Source organism: Magallana gigas, chromosome 4 (genome assembly GCF_963853765.1).
Source record: "Magallana gigas chromosome 4, xbMagGiga1.1, whole genome shotgun sequence".
Lineage (NCBI taxonomy): Eukaryota > Metazoa > Mollusca > Bivalvia > Ostreida > Ostreidae > Magallana > Magallana gigas.
This window is the reverse complement of record NC_088856.1, coordinates 7,235,557-7,253,375: the sequence shown is the minus strand read 5'-3', so window position 1 is coordinate 7,253,375 and position 17,819 is coordinate 7,235,557. Positions and strand designations below refer to the sequence as shown.

General features: G+C 33.4%; 1 long non-coding RNA gene across 1 annotated transcript; it reads right to left on the bottom strand.

The window, feature by feature from the left end:
- Positions 1–1,290: 1,290 nt before the first annotated feature.
- On the bottom strand, positions 1,291–14,543 carry LOC117682903 (uncharacterized). Its single transcript, XR_010712738.1, has 3 exons — positions 14,386–14,543; positions 2,056–2,218; positions 1,291–1,532 (listed from the first exon to the last, which is right to left on the bottom strand). It is a non-coding gene; the product is annotated as an uncharacterized lncRNA (long non-coding RNA).
- Positions 14,544–17,819: the final 3,276 nt, after the last annotated feature.

Sequence of the window (17,819 nt, the reverse complement as noted above, 5' to 3'; positions counted from 1 at the left end):
ATTTGCACATATGTATGAAGAATTAAATTCTCTCAGTGTAAAACATTTGCATATTATAAATTCATAGCACCGAGTCTTTACAGAATTTTCATTTGTAAGGTTAGCAATCGTGCCTTGTATAGCCACTCGATTTTTATATTAATTCAGTACCAAAGAGCCCAATCCTTTTTAACGAGCATGTACCATTAGTGCACTTGTTAAGGATAATGTATATCTATAGGTCTGGCATTTCAGGACATTCTAACCATCTGGAAAATAATAGCTCTGTCACAATTTTGTATATATGTTGAATTAAAGTTTTATTAGTCTATTAATTTTTTGTGAATAACGGTGCTCCATAGAGTGCCACGGTCAGTTAGTCATTGTCTGTTAGACCGGTTTTCGTGCATGAGTTAGTTCCGGCCAGGTCGTTGATGAGAGAATGTGTGTCCTTCTGTATGAACCTTCGTTAAGTTTGACAATATGTCTTAGGACCTGTGTGGCCTATGTCTAATCCTGTGTGGAGTGTTTGATTAGAATTCATTTGTGGTAAAAGTACGTTAAACCGTGTTGAGAAAGAACAGCAGTAAGTGAGAAGTATTTTTCATTATCATTTCAATTTAGAATGCGCAAACTTAAGTATATATCTATATTGTCCTTTGCTAAGTGTTAATAACATTTTTGTTTGTTTTTATAAGAATATAAAATATGGTAGCCCGACGGTTGAATATAATGTGTTTTGAACAGTGTAGTGTTGTCATTTTCACTGAGGACCCGACAATGAATTGGATTTTAGGTGACTAGCTGAGTGGGTGTGGTCAGTTATATACATGACGGTATCATCCGTGGGTGCAGGACAACGACAAACTAACCATCGTGGACCCATCGTCAACTTGGGAAATGTGACACACTGGCACTATATGAGCTGGTGATATGGTAATGCGTTGTGTGATTTTTCAGCTATTTGTGTGTGTGTGTGTGTGTGTGTGTGTGTGTGTGTGTGTGTGTGTGTGTGTGTGTGTGTGTTATCGAAAACTTCAACTATGTGCTCAAGTGCACTCTTTAAAATAAGTATACATCTAAAAGAATTGGCATTAGGACATTTTAACCTTCATGGGGAAAAGCGTTGTAGAAAGGTGAAATATTAATTTTTGTAAGCTCAAACGTAGAAATTTGTATTTTTTTTTTTAGATATATATAATATTTTGAGATCAAATATACGTTTAAAATTTGTTTTAGTAGATCGAACAGGTGATTTTTAACCTGTTACCCACCCAACTCTTTAAATTGACAATGTACACTAACCGATGGTTTGTCCTTTAGAACAGAGGGCAGGGAATGTATTAGAACAGGATGCATCACGCCAAAACCCCAATGAAATTCGTACACAATCACCGTCGTCATCTTTAATATTAGGGTCTCTATTGTCTGGTTCACCTGATTGCCATTTTTTATAACCAACTGCTTCATTTAACATGTTCACAAAGTTATCTTCTTCTTCAATGTCATTCACACCGATCCAGATATTAGGATCACAGTAGAATGGGAAATTCCTTCAAAGATATAAATGATATTGATTAGTAATTTTCCTTTAAACAACAGATGATAAGCCACAAATATCAGTAAACCTTCTAAAGACTGGCAATTTGTAATAATTGTTGGACTAAAGTGGCTATGATTAACACTGTTTTCCCCAGTAATTCACAAACCCAAGATCAATTAGTAGATACAAATTTCACCTATAGACAATTGAGAGAAAGAAAATTGTCATGTTATTTTCTTTTTTTGTAAATTAAAGATAAAGTACATGTAAGAAGGAAGGTTTTCTTCTATCTTCAAATTGTGCATCTAGCCAATTTCTTTGTACTTTTAATATGGAAAGTAAGTTATTTAATGTTAGAAAAATCATTGATTTGATAATTAGGTTTTATACATTACTAGAAAAATTGTTTATTTATCAAATAAAAGTTAACGTTCTTCAATGACATAAAACGTTTTCTTAAAACTTTCATTCATTCTATTTTTGTCAGTGAGTCCTGGTCCGGAATCTTGGCAAGTATCCTGAATTTAACCCACTCATTTATGGCTTCCTGTGCGTCTTTGTCCGGAATCTCGGCCAGTATCCCACCCTCATCTTGACAGCGTTTGTGGGCATCAGTGAAATTCATGGGTTCTGTGATCATCCAATAAAATCGGGCGCTCAAATGAAGGACACTCGCATCGTTACAAGCGACGCTGACTGCCAAAGATAAACAACAGTTGGAAACAATAATTACATATCTTCAATAATTCTCTCTATAAATATATCAGGTGTTTTAATATACATGTAGCTGAAAAGTGAAAGCTGTTCTTAAGCAGACGTTCGAGATGTGCTAAAACGCATTGGTAAAGCAATTGCCACACACAAGTCATATTTCAAAAGGTAAAGTTGGAACACTCTATAATTTAACAACTAATTTACTAAGAAACAGAGGTCGAAATAGCTTTAAGCAATTCTTAAGAGACAGTACGGCGCATCTTATCAAATAACCGACTCGAAAACATTTTCCGATCGGGTTTGGTATTTTTGTACAAATAAATGTATAAATTTTCAGAAAAGTTATCCATGAAAGAAATTTAATTATTTCAAAAAACTTAATAATTACGTAAACCATACATATTTACATTGCTACCTGTTACGGAGTTCAGCCTTCTTTACCATTACGCATGCGTATATACTGTAAACGAAACACATGAAGGTCTCGCGAAGATTCTCCTGGATATGTTTGTTGATAAAAAATGTCTTTTTATTTTTCCCAGGTAATAATTGTTCAAAGATTTCAAAATTACCACAATTATTATTTTGTAAGCATAAGTTTTGCGTGTTTATCATGGAGTTGTAATAACCTAAATTCATTTTTGAAAAAGACGCTCCTTGACGGGTTATTTGACATGTTTATGTCTGTTCATTTTAAAATGAACCGAAACTGTTAAACCATTAATAAATTATCGAGAAAGTGGTGATGTGTTCTGTTAAGAGAGTCCAATTAACATCGTAAACCATGATGATCGTAGTCGGACGTAGATCTTGTTGTTTTCAGCACGTGTCAATTACTGTCGATTAAAGTCCACGTGATACAAAAATGTACCGATGTAAGTTATTTCCGGTTTGTACGTCCCTTAAATTTCCGGAAGCTCATAAAATTAGGTTAATTAGGTATGTTAAAGGGATTTTTATGTATTTCAACTATGACAATCAACATTATTTCTTATATCCTAACGATACAATAGGTAAATCTGAAGTTATTCACACATGTGTTTCAGCTAAACTGTCTCTTTATTTGGCACGGTTTTACATCTCCAAGCACACCATGTTAAAAATATGTAAACACTATTACTAGGTTTCATATTATTGGTGGAAAAGTACGAACTATGAACTGCAAACTATCATTCTATCTTATGTCTTTAAAAAGTATGAATAAATAATTTTAAAAGCATGAAAGGAGTTTTCTTTTCAAGAGCAAATATGAAATATTGCTACCCAATAATCATCATGTGTGGTGTAGTGACTTTTCTTCTCACCACCAAGACAATAAAGACTTTCTTTTCGTAGCTGTTGAAACTTATGCTTGCTTTTGTTAGTTTATCTGTTTAAATAATTCGCTACTAATTGCAGTTGAATATGAAAAACGCAAAACTCAAAATAAATTGAAACAGCACAGGTTGTCATTAGAACGTTATTGAAAAATGGATGAAAAATAATCACTAATTATTGATTATACAAGGATTACAATTGATATTTTGGTGAAAAATAATCACAAATTTAGGATTATATAAGGATTACCTTTATGACAGAAGTCAAAAATGATAAAAATCGTAGATGACGTCATGATTTTAGACATTTGGCCTTTTTGAATTGTCGTATATAGCATCATGATATTAGACTTTTAACCTTTTTAAATCGATGTGCACAAAGTTTTAACACATGGAATGGCCACGTCTTTGTTATAAAAGAAACCCTAACATTCCACTTTAGAATTTGTTTAGTTTTGCTTATATCCAGATTATAGTCTAAGACTAAAATATCTTATTGAAGCATTTTCAAAATTTTACATTTTCGTAAGTCTAAACCAAAGGTTAATTAAATCGTTAAGCATCCTTAAATTAAGATTTGACTTTGACCCCTGCGTGCACAGGTTGACATTGCATATGATATCGGACATTTGCGAAATAGATACATCAACACACCGTATTGTTGACATTAACATAACCAATATAACCAAGCTTTAAGCCTACAATAATACTATTGATTTCACAACACTCTGCTTAGTTTGAATATAATCAAACTGTGTCTCGGGACAGGCCAGCCATCGCCACAGTTTAAATGTCTCCCATATATTCGTAATGTAGCAAAAAATTGCAGAATCGCTCCGAACTTGCATTAAAAATAACAGTTAAATAATTCATAACAAACCATTTTGAGGCTGTAAATATATTTCATCTAAAAATTGAATTCATGTTATTGAAGAATTCAACACTTTTTCACCAACGTTCTTTAACCGCTTCGAATTAACACACCATGTTGACATTCGAAACTCTCGGGATTTTTCATATTAAATGCACTGAGTTAGAGTTATATCCTGTATTTCCTTCGATGAACAGAATATATGACAATTTTCAATGAAAATTTACAGGTATTTGTAATATCTTTCTGAGTTTATCCATGCAAATGTGATGTTGTGGAAACATAAACTAAGGAGCATCCCGTAATTTAGCGTGAATGTGATGCGCATGCGCAAGATTGTAAAATCCTAAAAATCCAGATGATTTCCGGATTCTTTAAAGGAATTTTCGATGATTATTAATAAGTCTTGGTTATAAAAGAAACCATAACATTCCACTCTGGAAATTATTTAGTTTCGCTTATATCTAGACTATAGTATAACACTAAAACATCTTATTTAAGCCTTTTTTTTCAAATGCGTAAATCTAAACCAAAGGTGAATTAAATTGTTAAGCATCCTTAAATTAACATTGTGAACCTCCTTAACAGCTGATAGGTTGTCTTTGTAAACAGATGGTAGGTAAGGATAAAGGGTATTATTTCAATTTGTATTCATTCATAATTTGAAACTGTAGGCAGTTTCAAATGTCCTAAAATCCAGTCATCCTTAAAAAACCTTAAAAATCTGTTAATTCTTTCTAGTTTCAAAGATATGGTATGAATGAATAAGAACAATCAGATAATAAAGGAAACATATTTTAAATAAAATCAATTATAAAAGTTGTTGTAATGTCGTTTATCTTCTCATAGTTAAGGGAAGCACTGCCATCTAGTTCAAGTTTCATTTTTTTTTAAAAATACGTTAGAACATTTCCATTATATGATATACAATAATATATATATTAATGAAAAATAATAGTACAAGACAAATTTTATGCCAAACTACCGTTGATATGCATATATAGTTTAAATGAAAATAAGTCATAATTCAAGCATATTTAATTTTACAACGAATTGACAAAGATAAAGAGGTCAAAATAGCTTCATGAATTTCTTAACGATTCTTATTTGGCACGGTTTTACATCTTCAAGCACACCATATTAAGGAAAAACTATACATATGATTGCTAGGTTTTTTATTATTGATTCAAATGTACGAACTATAAACTGCAAACTACCATTCTATCTTATGTCTTTTAAAAGAAGGAATGAATTATTATTAAGAATAAAAGGAGTTTTCTTTTCAAGAGCAATTATGAAATCTTGCTACCGATTCATCATTATGTATGGTGTAGTGACGTTTTCTTCTCACCATCAAGACATTGAACACTTTCTTTTCGTAGCGTTTGAAAATTATGCTTGAATTTTTATGTTTTAATAAATATAAGATTATATAAGGATTACAATATATGACAGAAATTTAATTGGATACAAATCGTAGATGATGTCATGATTTTAGACATCTGGCCTTTTTGAATTGTCGTACAAGGCATCATGATATTAGACATTTGACCTTTTTAAATTGATGTGCACAAATTCTAAACACATTGAATGGCCACCTTTTTGTTATAAAAGAAACCTAACATTTCACTTTGGAATTTGTTTAGTTTCGCTTTTATCTAGATTATAGTCTAAGACTAAAATAATTTATTTTAGTATTTTTCAAATGCATAAAAATAAATCACTCGCTGTGGCCTTCAACTCAACATTCAGGTATATCGATGACGTTTTATCAATTAACAATTGTTATTTCAATTCTTACGTCGACTCGATATATCCCAGTAAACTTGAAATAAAAGATACCACAGAGTCTGCGTCATCTGTTTCATATTTGAATATTTCACTGGAAATGGACATTTATGGTAATCTAACAACAAAACTTTATGATAAACGCGATGACTTCAATTTTTCTATAGTCAACTTTCCTTACTTATATAGCAATATACCTTCATCACCTGCATATGGTATTTTTATCTCTCAGTTAATTCGATACGAAAGGGCATGCTCTTCGTAAGAAGACTTTCGACGGCGAGGTAAGCTACTGACAAACAAGTTGATAAAACAGGACTATCAACTGTCTCGTTTGAAGTCATCTTTTCGTAAGTTCTATGGTCGATACAACGACCTTATCAGCAAATACAATCTTCCACTGGGTCGCATGCTGACTGACGTTTTTCATACAAATTTTTAGACCAAAATTAATCACCTAATTGTCTACGGACTTTTCCGTTTTTTTCCCGATTACGATAAAGAACACACGGCGGGTGTGACAGGTCAGCAGAGGATGCCCACTCCTCCATGGCACCTGATCATACCTCTATTTTTTTTTAGGTCCGTGTTGCTCTGCTATTTTGTTTGGACTTTTTAGATGTTTGTTGGTTTGTTATTGTCATTTTTCATTCATCTTTCGAATTTGTGCAGTTTCAATTACATCTAGATTATAGTTTAAAACTAAAATTTCTTATTTAAGTATTTTTTCAAATACGTAATTCTAAACCAAACGTGATTTTGATAAGCCTTCTTGAATTAACGTTGTGAACGTCGGTAACAATCTATAGGTTGCCTCTGTAAACAGATGGCAGGTAATGACAAATGGCAATATATTAATATGTATAACATCATATTTCATTTTTACAAATCGGACACAATTAACATTATCACTGTTTCTATTCAAATTTCAAATGATTTTAGACAATAGGCAATGGTTTCATGTAACATGACCACGTAATTCTCTTCATTATTCATTAATATCACACTGCGTTCAAAATTCAATACCGCTGTTTGATCAGTGGAACTCCCTGAGGTTTCATTGTATACCTGGAAATAAATATTTCAGGAGCCGACCCTATAACTCACTAATTTCTCAGTAAAAAGCTATGGATTAAAGACTTCATTTGAAGAACCCTTTTGGTCCCTAAATTGAGGGGACAGCCCCTTTTTCTTGTTGTCAAATGAAACATATTTTGTTCAATTTCTTACCGTTCTTGAGCTATTTGGGAAAGGGGCTGGCTCCTTATATCCTTATCGGGGCCACAAAACGAAATTATAATTGTTGAATATTGTTTAGAACATCATTTTACATGTAAGTATCTTTTATTATATATTGCTTTTCAAAATATTTATCCTTTTTGTAATATAAGTGATCGAAATTTTGGACGTCTGGCCCCTTAAAACCCATAATGACGTAATGCATGGTTTTTTTTATAATGTATAATTAGATAGATATAAGATGAACATTTTTGTTTCTTAAACATATTACAAATTATTTCTCAGTAAGGTGCTATGGATGTAAGACTTCAGAGACATTTTAGTCCCTAAATTGAGAGACCAGCCCCTTTTTCTTAATGTCAAATAAAAGATCTTTTGATATTAAACGTGTTTTGCTATATAAGTGTTCAGAAACTTGGGCTATTTGGGAAAGAACATTTTAGGGGTTGGTCCCTTATATCCTTATCAGGGCCATAGAACGAAATTATAATGGTTGCATATTGTTTAGAACATTATTTTAAGCATATCTTATTCTATACTGCTTTTCAAAATATTTGTAATTTTTGTGATAAAAGGGATCAAAGTTTTGGACTTCTGGCTCCTTAAAATCCCTAATTACGTAACGCGTGGTTTTTTTTAATAATGTTAAGTTGAATAAATGTATGATAACATTTTTGCTTCTTAAACATATTACAAAATATTTCTCAGTAAAGTGCTAGGGATGTAAGACTTCAGAGACATTTTAGTCTCTAAATTGAAAGACCAGACCCTTTTTCTTAATGTCAAATGAAAGATCCTATAAAAATAAATTTTAATTGTTATACATGTCTTATCAAAATAAAGAAAACCAAGAAAAATCACCTCATTTCAATATCTCTATTTTCGGGTCCAGGCGACCTTCGGTGCCTTTAACGCCAAACATGAATGATTCACTTTGGACAAAACTACAATTATCCATCTACAATTCCTGAAATTTGATTTTGATATCTTTTGTCGGTTAGGAGGACTTCGACGGACAAGCTGACCCTCTAGAAATCGCTAAAACGTTAATAATTCAGAAACGGAAATTAAAATAAAAAATTTCCAATAAGCTTCAGATCAATATCTAGCAGATCTGAATGTTTCATGAAAATCGGCTAAAGCCATTCCTGAGAAATCGCGTGCACAAAATTTGTAAGGAAAAAATAACTAGAGCTAAGCTCGTTACAAAGCAACGACTGGGTCTTCCGTTAATGTCGAAAGTAAAGCTAGAAGATCCTCTTAGAAGCAGAGAATTTAAACCAATAAGCTAACACAAAACTAACACAAAAAAATCAAATTATCCTGGTACGATTTAACAAAATCCGAATGATTCAGAGTACGAATTAACAAAAATCTTATCGATTTCAAGTCCGACTTAGCAAATAAAATCCGAATGTGTTCAAGAAGGACTTTACATTTTTTGAATTATTGTTGATACGAGTTAATTTCATTTTGAACATAACACCATTTTCTTTACAACAAGTAATACATCTGTAATACATCGTCCGATTTTAAATCAGATTCCAGCTTTAAATTAAGCTTAATACAAGCTCTGTTTTTGTCTTTTGTATTCAATAACAAATTATTGCTAAAAAATTATTATAAAAAGACTTTGAAGCCCCCAAGGCCCCTAATTTGAGGGATCAGTCCCTTTTTCTTGATCTTAAATGAAAGGTCTCGCAAATATAAACATATTTTGTTAAACAAGTGTTCACGAATTGTTAGCCGTTCGAGAGATTTCTGAACAACTGTGTTTTAGGGGCCTATTCTTCAACTCCTTACCAGGGCCACCAATAAAAAAAATTAAGGTATCATATTGTTAAGAAAATTATTCTGAACAACTTTTCCTCGGTAATGCTATTCAAAATATTTCTCCTTTCCTACATATCGATGATCAGAGTTTTGGACTTCTGGCCCCTTGAAACCCCTAATTACGTAACATATAACTTAGGTACGGTACTGTTAGGTAAACAGCTGTACAATGAACATTTTTGCATCTATAATAACTATCCCGTTTTTTCAGTAAACAGTAATTATACAAAAACTGTAGAGCCCTTTTAGCCCCTTATGATAGGGGCCAGTCCTTTTTTCATGATACCAAATAAACGGACTTGTAAATATAAACACAATTTGTTTAACAAGTGTTAAGGAATTGCTGACCATTCTTAAGATATCTGAACAAATGTGTTTTAGGGACCAACCCTTGAACTCCTTACTGGGGCCACCAATAATTTTTTTAAAGTAGCATATTGTTGAAAAGCATTATTCTAAGCAATTTTTGTTCAACATTGCTTTTCAAAATATATTTCTCCTGTTTAGATATTAATGATCAAAACTTTTGACTTCTGATCCTTTTGGAACCCCTTATTACGTAACATATGAATGAAGTATGGTATTATGTAGATAGACAGCTGTGGAATGAACATTTTTGCCTCTATAATTGATAACAAATTATTGTTCAGTAAAGAGTTATTATAGAAGGATTTTAGAGCCCCCTTGGCCCCTAACTTATAGGACCAGCTCCTTTTGGCTGATATAAAAAACGGCCCGTTTAAATTTCAAGAACTTTTGCATTACATTTTTAAACAAAATGTTTTTACAATAAAAGGTATTACAGATAATATACAAAAATTACGTGAGAAAAATTGGTGCTAATTTTTAGGTTCAGGCGAGCTTCGAGACCTTTTGCATTTTTCTCATTTGGAAGCATAGAGGGACATTTACAAACATTCATCTACAATCCCTAAAAATTTAGTGGATAAAATGACCCTTACAAATTTACAAAATCCTCATAATCTATGTTAATAGGGAAGAAGAAACCGAACAAAAACAATAAGGTCTTCTGCTGGAAACGGAAGACCTTAAATAATAATGTATTATATTCAATATTTATGTCATTATCACACATTAGAGGTCCTTATTTCTCTTACTACTAACTACATAATTTAATTGCGAAGTTGTGCAGAAAACAAAAAGGTTTGTTGTTTTTTTTTAAATAAAACTTCATACTTTTCATAAATGACAAATATTTGTGTCACCCGGTCCAGAATCAGTTGCATCAATTAAATCAGTGTAAGAGGAGAGTGTACCAACATAAACTATCCCTTGTTTATTTAATATTTATATCTTATATGTATCAAACTACAGTGGTTTGGGTCGATGACGTGTAGATGAGTAAGAGGCTGTATTTATATTGTTCCTAACCCACTTGAATAAAGACTACCCCATATCATTTTATTCTTATCTGTGTTATAATTTTTCTTCAATATTGACTCATTTTAAAATATCTTAAGTATTTTAACCCTTTTTTCCACAAAATTTAAGCGTACCGGTAACATGATTACACTGCAACAAAAAAAGGCGTTTATGGAACTAGGTTTCATATTGTTGATTTAGAAGTCTAAAAGAGGACTGCACTTAACGCCATATTTTGGGTTCTTTTTCGGTCACAGTTGTTACGTTTATTTCTTGCTTAATTTTACTTTATTCTTCAAGTCATCTGTTATTAGGTTTGATCAATTTCCAATACCCATGTAAATTTAATGTCATAATAACTCTCTCTCTCTCTCTCTCTCTCTCTCTCTCTCTCTCTCTCTCTCTCTCTCTCTCTCTCTCTCTATTTTGAACCCCCTCTATTTTTCATTGCCTTTGGAGAGGGGGTTCAAAGTGTTATGGCTGCGATATTTTGAAACCCCCTATCTTTTTAGGTCACCTGAGTCACTAAAGACCTATATTTTGGACCCCCTCTTCAATGGTAATTGGAAAAAGGTAGGGGGTTCCATATATCGCAGCCATAACATTTTCAACCCCCTCTCCAATAGCAATGAAAAAAAGGAGGGGGGTTCAAAATATCGCGGCCATAATATTTTGAACCCCCTCTCCAATGGGAATTGGAAAAAGGTAGGGGGTTTTCAAATATTGCAGCCATAATATTTTGAACCCCCTCTCCAATAGCAATGAAAACTAGAGGGGGGTTCAAAATATCGCGGCCATAATATTTTGAACCCCCTCTCCAATGGGAATTGGAAATTATAGGTTGGGGGTTAAATATATTGCGGTTATAACATTTTGAACCCCCTCTCCAATAGCAATGAAAAAAGAGTGGGGTTCAAAATATCGCGGCCATAATATTTTGAACCCCCTTTCCAATGAGAATTGGAAAAGGTAGGGGGTTCGATATATCGTGGCCATAACATTTTGAACCCCCTCTCCAATAGCAATGAAAAATTTGAGGGGTGTTCAAAATATCGCGGCCATAAAATTTTGAACCCCCTTTCCAATAGGAATTGGAAATAGGTAGGGGGTTCAAAATATCGCAGCCATAACATTTTGAACCCCCTCTCCAAAAGCAATAAAAAATAGAGGGGGGTTCAAAATATCGCGGCCATAATATTTTGAACCCCCTCTTCAATGGGAATTGGAAATAGGTTGGGGGTTAAATATATTGCGGTTATAACATTTTCAACCCCCTCTCCAATAGCAATGAAAAAAAGAGGGGGGTTCAAAATATCGCGGCCATAATATTTTGAACCCCCTATCCAATGGGAATTGGAAAAAGGTAGGGGGTTCGATATATCGTGGCCATAACATTTTGAACCCCCTCTCCAATAGCAATGAAAAATTTGAGGGGGATTCAAAATATCGCAGCCATAATATTTTGAACCCCCTTTCCAATAGGAATTGGAAATAGGTAGGGGGTTCAAATATCGCAGCCATAACATTTTGAACCCACTCTCCAAAAGCAATGAAAAATAGAGGGGGGTTCAAAATATCGCGGCCATAATATTTTGAACCCCCTCTCCAATGAGAATTGGAAAAAGTTAGGGGGTTCGATATATCGTGGCCATAACATTTTGAACCCCCTCTCCAATAGCAATGAAAAATAGAGGGGGGTTCAAAATATCGCGGCCATAATATTTTGAACCCCCTCTCCAATGGGAATTGGAAATAGGTTGGGGGTTAAATATATTGCGGTTATAACATTTTCAACCCCTTCTCCAATAGCAATGAAAAAAAGAGGGGGGTTCAAAATATCGCGGCCATAATATTTTGAACCCCCTCTCCAATGGAAATTGGAAAAAGGTAGGGGGTTTTAAAATATCGCGGCAATAATATTTTGAACCCCCTCTCCAATGAGAATTGGAAATAGGTAGGGGGTTCAAATATCGCAGCCATAATATTTTGAACCCCCTCTCCAATGGGAATTGGAAAAAGGTAGGGGGTTTTAAAATATCGCAGCCATAATATTTTGAACCCCCTCTCCAATAGCAATGAAAAATAGAGGGGGGTTCAAAATATCGCGGCCATAATATTTTGAACCCCCTCTCCAATGAGAATTGGAAAAAGTTTAGGGGTTCGATATATCGTGGCCATTACATTTTGAACCCCCTCTCCAATAGCAATTAAAAATTTGAGGGGGGTTCAAAATATCGCGGCCATTATATTTTGAACCCCCTTTCCAATAGGAATTGGAAATAGGTAGGGGGTTCAAAATATCGCAGCCATTACATTTTGAACCCCCTTTCCAAAAGCAATGAAAAATAGAGGGGGGTTCAAAATATCGCGGCCTTAATATTTTGAACCCCCTCTCCAATAGGAATTGGAAAAAGGTAGGGGGTTTCAAAATATCGCAGCCATAATATTTTGAACCCCCTCTCCAATAGCAATGAAAAATAGAGGGGGGTTCAAAATATCGCGGCCATAATATTTTGAACCCCCTATCCAATGGGAATTGGAAATAGGTTGGGGGTTAAATATATTGCGGTTATAACATTTTCAACCCCTTCTCCAATAGCAATGAAAAAAAGAGGGGGATTCAAAATATCGCGGCCATAATATTTTGAACCCCCTCTCCAATGGGAATTGGAAAAAGGTAGGGGGTTCGATATATCGTGGCCATAACATTTTGAACCCCCTCTCCAATAGCAATGAAAAATTTGAGGGGGGGGGGGGTCAAAATATCGCGGCCATGATATTTTGAACCCCCTCTCCAATAGGAATTGGAAATAGGTAGGGGGTTCAAAATATCGCAGCCATAACATTTTGAACCCCCTCTCCAAAAGCAATGAAAAATAGAGGGGGGTTCAAAATATCGCGGCCATAATATTTTGAACCCCCTATCCAATGGGAATTGGAAAAAGGTAGGGGTTCAATATATCGCAGCCATAATATTTTGAACACCCTCTCCAATACCAATGAAAAATAGAGGGGGGTTCAAAATATCGCAGCCATAAAATATTGAACCTGGGTTCAATATTTTATGGGGGGGGTTCAATATATCGCAGCGATATTTTGAACCCGGGTTCAATATATCGCGGGGTTCAAAATATTATATGACACCGGGTATCTAAAACGCTTTGTAAAAGTCGAACCAATGTTGTAAAATCCGTATTATGACGTATTGCGATACTCGGACTACTTTATGCATTGTGGAGTTTGATCGCGTGAATTCCATCTTTTAATAAATATTTTACATGATTTCTATGGGGTTTTCCGTCTATAACTCATAATTCTTGTTGGGAAACCTTTAAATAAGAACAAAATATGCGTAATCAAAATAATAATTACACCATGCGAAATTCTATATCGTTGATTTTAAGGTAATACTGTTTTGTTTACGTTTAAGAACGATTTCAAAAGCACGTTAAATATTAACATTATATTATCTACAAAAACATATGTTAATCAGAAACATCCATTGGTATGCTTAGTTTTAATGAAAATAAGTCATCCAATTCAAACACATCTACCATTATATCGATTACAAAGAATCAGCTTATACTGAGAAAAACATAGACATTAAACTTGATAGAACTTGACTGTTGAGCTAAGAGAGAGAGAGAGAGAGAGAGAGAGAGAGAGAGAGAGAGAGAGAGAGAGAGAGAGAGAGAGATGAAAATATGTGCAATTTTTACCTGATGATTCCTTTGAAAGAGCCAGACAAGTTAACCACAAAAGAATGTAGGAAAACATTGTGGTATTTTCGAAATTCGTCATTTTTACATTCGTCTGGAGGAGTGAAACAGAAGACCTTGATTATGTCCTATACGATTCTTTTATTTTAATGGCAACCTTTCACGGAAAATTGGAAAATGAATCGTTTATTTGATATTTTTAAAAAACTGTGCGTCCTGCTTATTCATTATTTAGAGTATCTTTTTTCATTCTGCGCATGTGTATAGTATGTATCTGCAGAACTATAAGAGAAAAGGGACTATTTAAAACAGTTTTTTATCGAATCGACTCAGTAATTGCATCAAGTATACGTAATAGATCAATTAGATCAAATTATTTATTAACAATTTAATCATTAATTCACCATAAACATATGTGTTGTTCTAGATGGAACGAGTTTTCATATACTTTTCTGCACTGAATTCATTTGTTTCATATATACTGTCGAATATTTGTATTAAAATGCACATGCATTTTAATGCAAATACAAGGGATACGAGGGATACAATGAATCCTAATGTTTGCGATTCAAATCACTGGTAGAACTGTTCCAATTACCATGTGTTATTCATGTTTAATTTACCCGGCATCGTTAATAAAAGAAAATAAAGTGCAAAAGGCATTTTTTGATAGACTATTCAAATATCCTGCAAATACAACGGTTTTCATAAATTCATTTTTTTAAACATTTTTAAAAAAAAATTAAACAAAGTCTAAATTCTAATTCCACAATTTGTGGATGTTCGATTGATGACATGAAAGATTAGGATGGATTACATTAAAGAAACGTAGAGTAAAGAATCCTTTTTTTTTTAAATCATGAACTGCGTCAATAATAAAATCTTTTATGAGATAAACCTAGAATGATAAAAATGAAGCGGCAGCCATGATTTTTGCCACTTTTCCTTAGATAAAACATTTAATGTGCATTTCATCAATCTCATTTTTCCCTCTTTGGTTTCAAAATGCTATAGTATTTTGATAAAGACGAAGAGTCAATCCTTAATTAATTATTTGTGTAATGTTAAAAAATGCTCACGCATGTCCAATACATATTTCTTTTTCGAAATCGTCATCATTGCGATGTATACACTATTGATACAATATCGACATATTATCGTACGATATTGAACTGATATCGACTATTCATTGTCGGCATTGTCGGTATTTCTTTGACGTTAACATCGTCGATTGTTGACATTGAAACGTTGACGATGTTAAGCGAGAATTGAGCGTACATCGTCGATATTACCAACATTTCTTTGACGCTGACACCGTGGACATAGTCGACATTGCAATGTATACGATGTTGAACCGATATTGAGTTAACATTGTTTATATTGCAGATATTTCTTTATTATTTACATCGTGGGCAATAAAAAGGTTCAATGTAGACCCAATGTCGACGCGATGTCGATCAACATTTCGATATCGACGATATCGATTATAAAAAGAGGAAAGAAGGCACACAATAACAACACAATATCGACTCAAAGTTGGTAAACATTGCGATATTGACAATGTCGTCGATATAAACAGGATATAAGAGGTACGATGTAGACACGATGTAGACCCGATGTCGATCAACATTGCGAGGTCGACTTTGTAGAACAAAGACACACAATGTACACAAAATGTCGACTCGTTTTTAGTCAACATATATTGGAATGTCAACAATGTCAGTGTTGTAAACAGGATATAGGGGTAAGCTGCAAATGCTTGTACTATATCATCAAAATGTCGTCTCAATGTTGGCCAACACTGTGATGACGACAGTACTGTAAAACATCGTACATTGGACATACCTCAAAATGCTGGACACCACAAACGCATAAAGTTGACGTTTGGCAAGGACATAAATTTTCTTTAGTTTTCTATCATAAAGCTAATGAAAATTGTAACTCATTTTGTAAGAAAGTTGGTATACAAGTAGCAGTAAATGATATTTTTGTCGTCTTACACCTTCAGGCACCTTAGTTTAGTTATTTATAAGATTATTTGATTATTAATGTGAAAAGTAGGCATTTTCTTTCTTGCTTAAGTTTATTGTCTTCTTCTTTTGTCAGCAGAAAGCTTAGACTATATTCGTTTTCTTGATTTTTCTATTCACCGCGCGACATCGGTGTTCTAGACAATAGCCATAACATAAACAGTTTCATGGAATCATATAAAAATCTCTGAACAATGAACTTTCCCTTCTCACGCAAACTGTTGCACATCAAACAAATTCATCTTTGTCAGACTGACCCGTTTATCCTACGCCCATGGCTGCTTTGAACAAAGAACCTTGTATTAGAAATATGGAAAACCGAGCCTAAAGTTATAAATTGATGAACCCCCTCACCTTCCTTTATTATTAATTTCGTAATAATTCAAAATTGGAACAAGATTAGCCCTTAATTTTTGCAATTTAGATTTTTCTTTCCATAGAGATGATTTGTGCTAATTTACTTTGGATTTCTACTACATTTCTCGAGAATTTTTTTTAAAATGCACCTCTTATTTACCGTTTAAAGGTTTTCTCCGCTTTGAATGCAATTTTAAACTGGCCTTTTATTTCTGCAACTTATATGTGCAAAATGTGGTTGAAATTGGCCTAACGGGTTTAGAGAAGAAGTTCCAAATTGAAAACGGACGAACGGACAGATGGACGGACGGACGACCGTGAAAATGTGATCAGAAAAGCTCATCCTCACCCGAGCTTTTAGCTCAGGTGAGCTTAAAACTTTTAGGTTTCATATCACTCTTTCAAAAATCCTAATTTTTTTTACTGAAAAACTTTAATACTTTCTTCCTTCCTTTCGAAAAGTAAATGAATAATTAATTATTGAATCAGGAAAGGAGTTTTAAACAAACACACATGAAATATGACCACGTCATATAGTATGTATGGTCTTTTTTTATTCATATATAAAGATACTGAAAACTCGCTTTTCTTAGCTTTTGGATATGATTCACTCATACAGTTTTTATAGATTTTCTTCCGTTTAAATGCAAGTAATTTGTTCTTTTTTTTAAACTATATAAATTAGTGGCATTAAAACGAAAGAAAATCTTAGATAGATATCAATAATAAGAAAATATGCTAAGTACGCTATAATTCTCTCTCTCTCTCTCTCTCTCTCTCTCTCTCTCTCTCTCTCTCTCTCTCTCTCTCTCTCTCTCTCTCTCTCTCTGTCTCTCTCTGTCTCTCACTTTCAATGCTTTACTCTTTATAAAAGTTTTTTTTATCATTGATATGAATGTTGAATGTACTAAAAATCTTTTTTCATAATATACTGATATTTTGATTAAACTATTTGTTTTGGCAAATAAAAAAAAATCAATTTATTATTGTTATTATTATTATTATTTTTTTTTTTTAAACTTGGTCGGTACATTCATTTGCGTTATT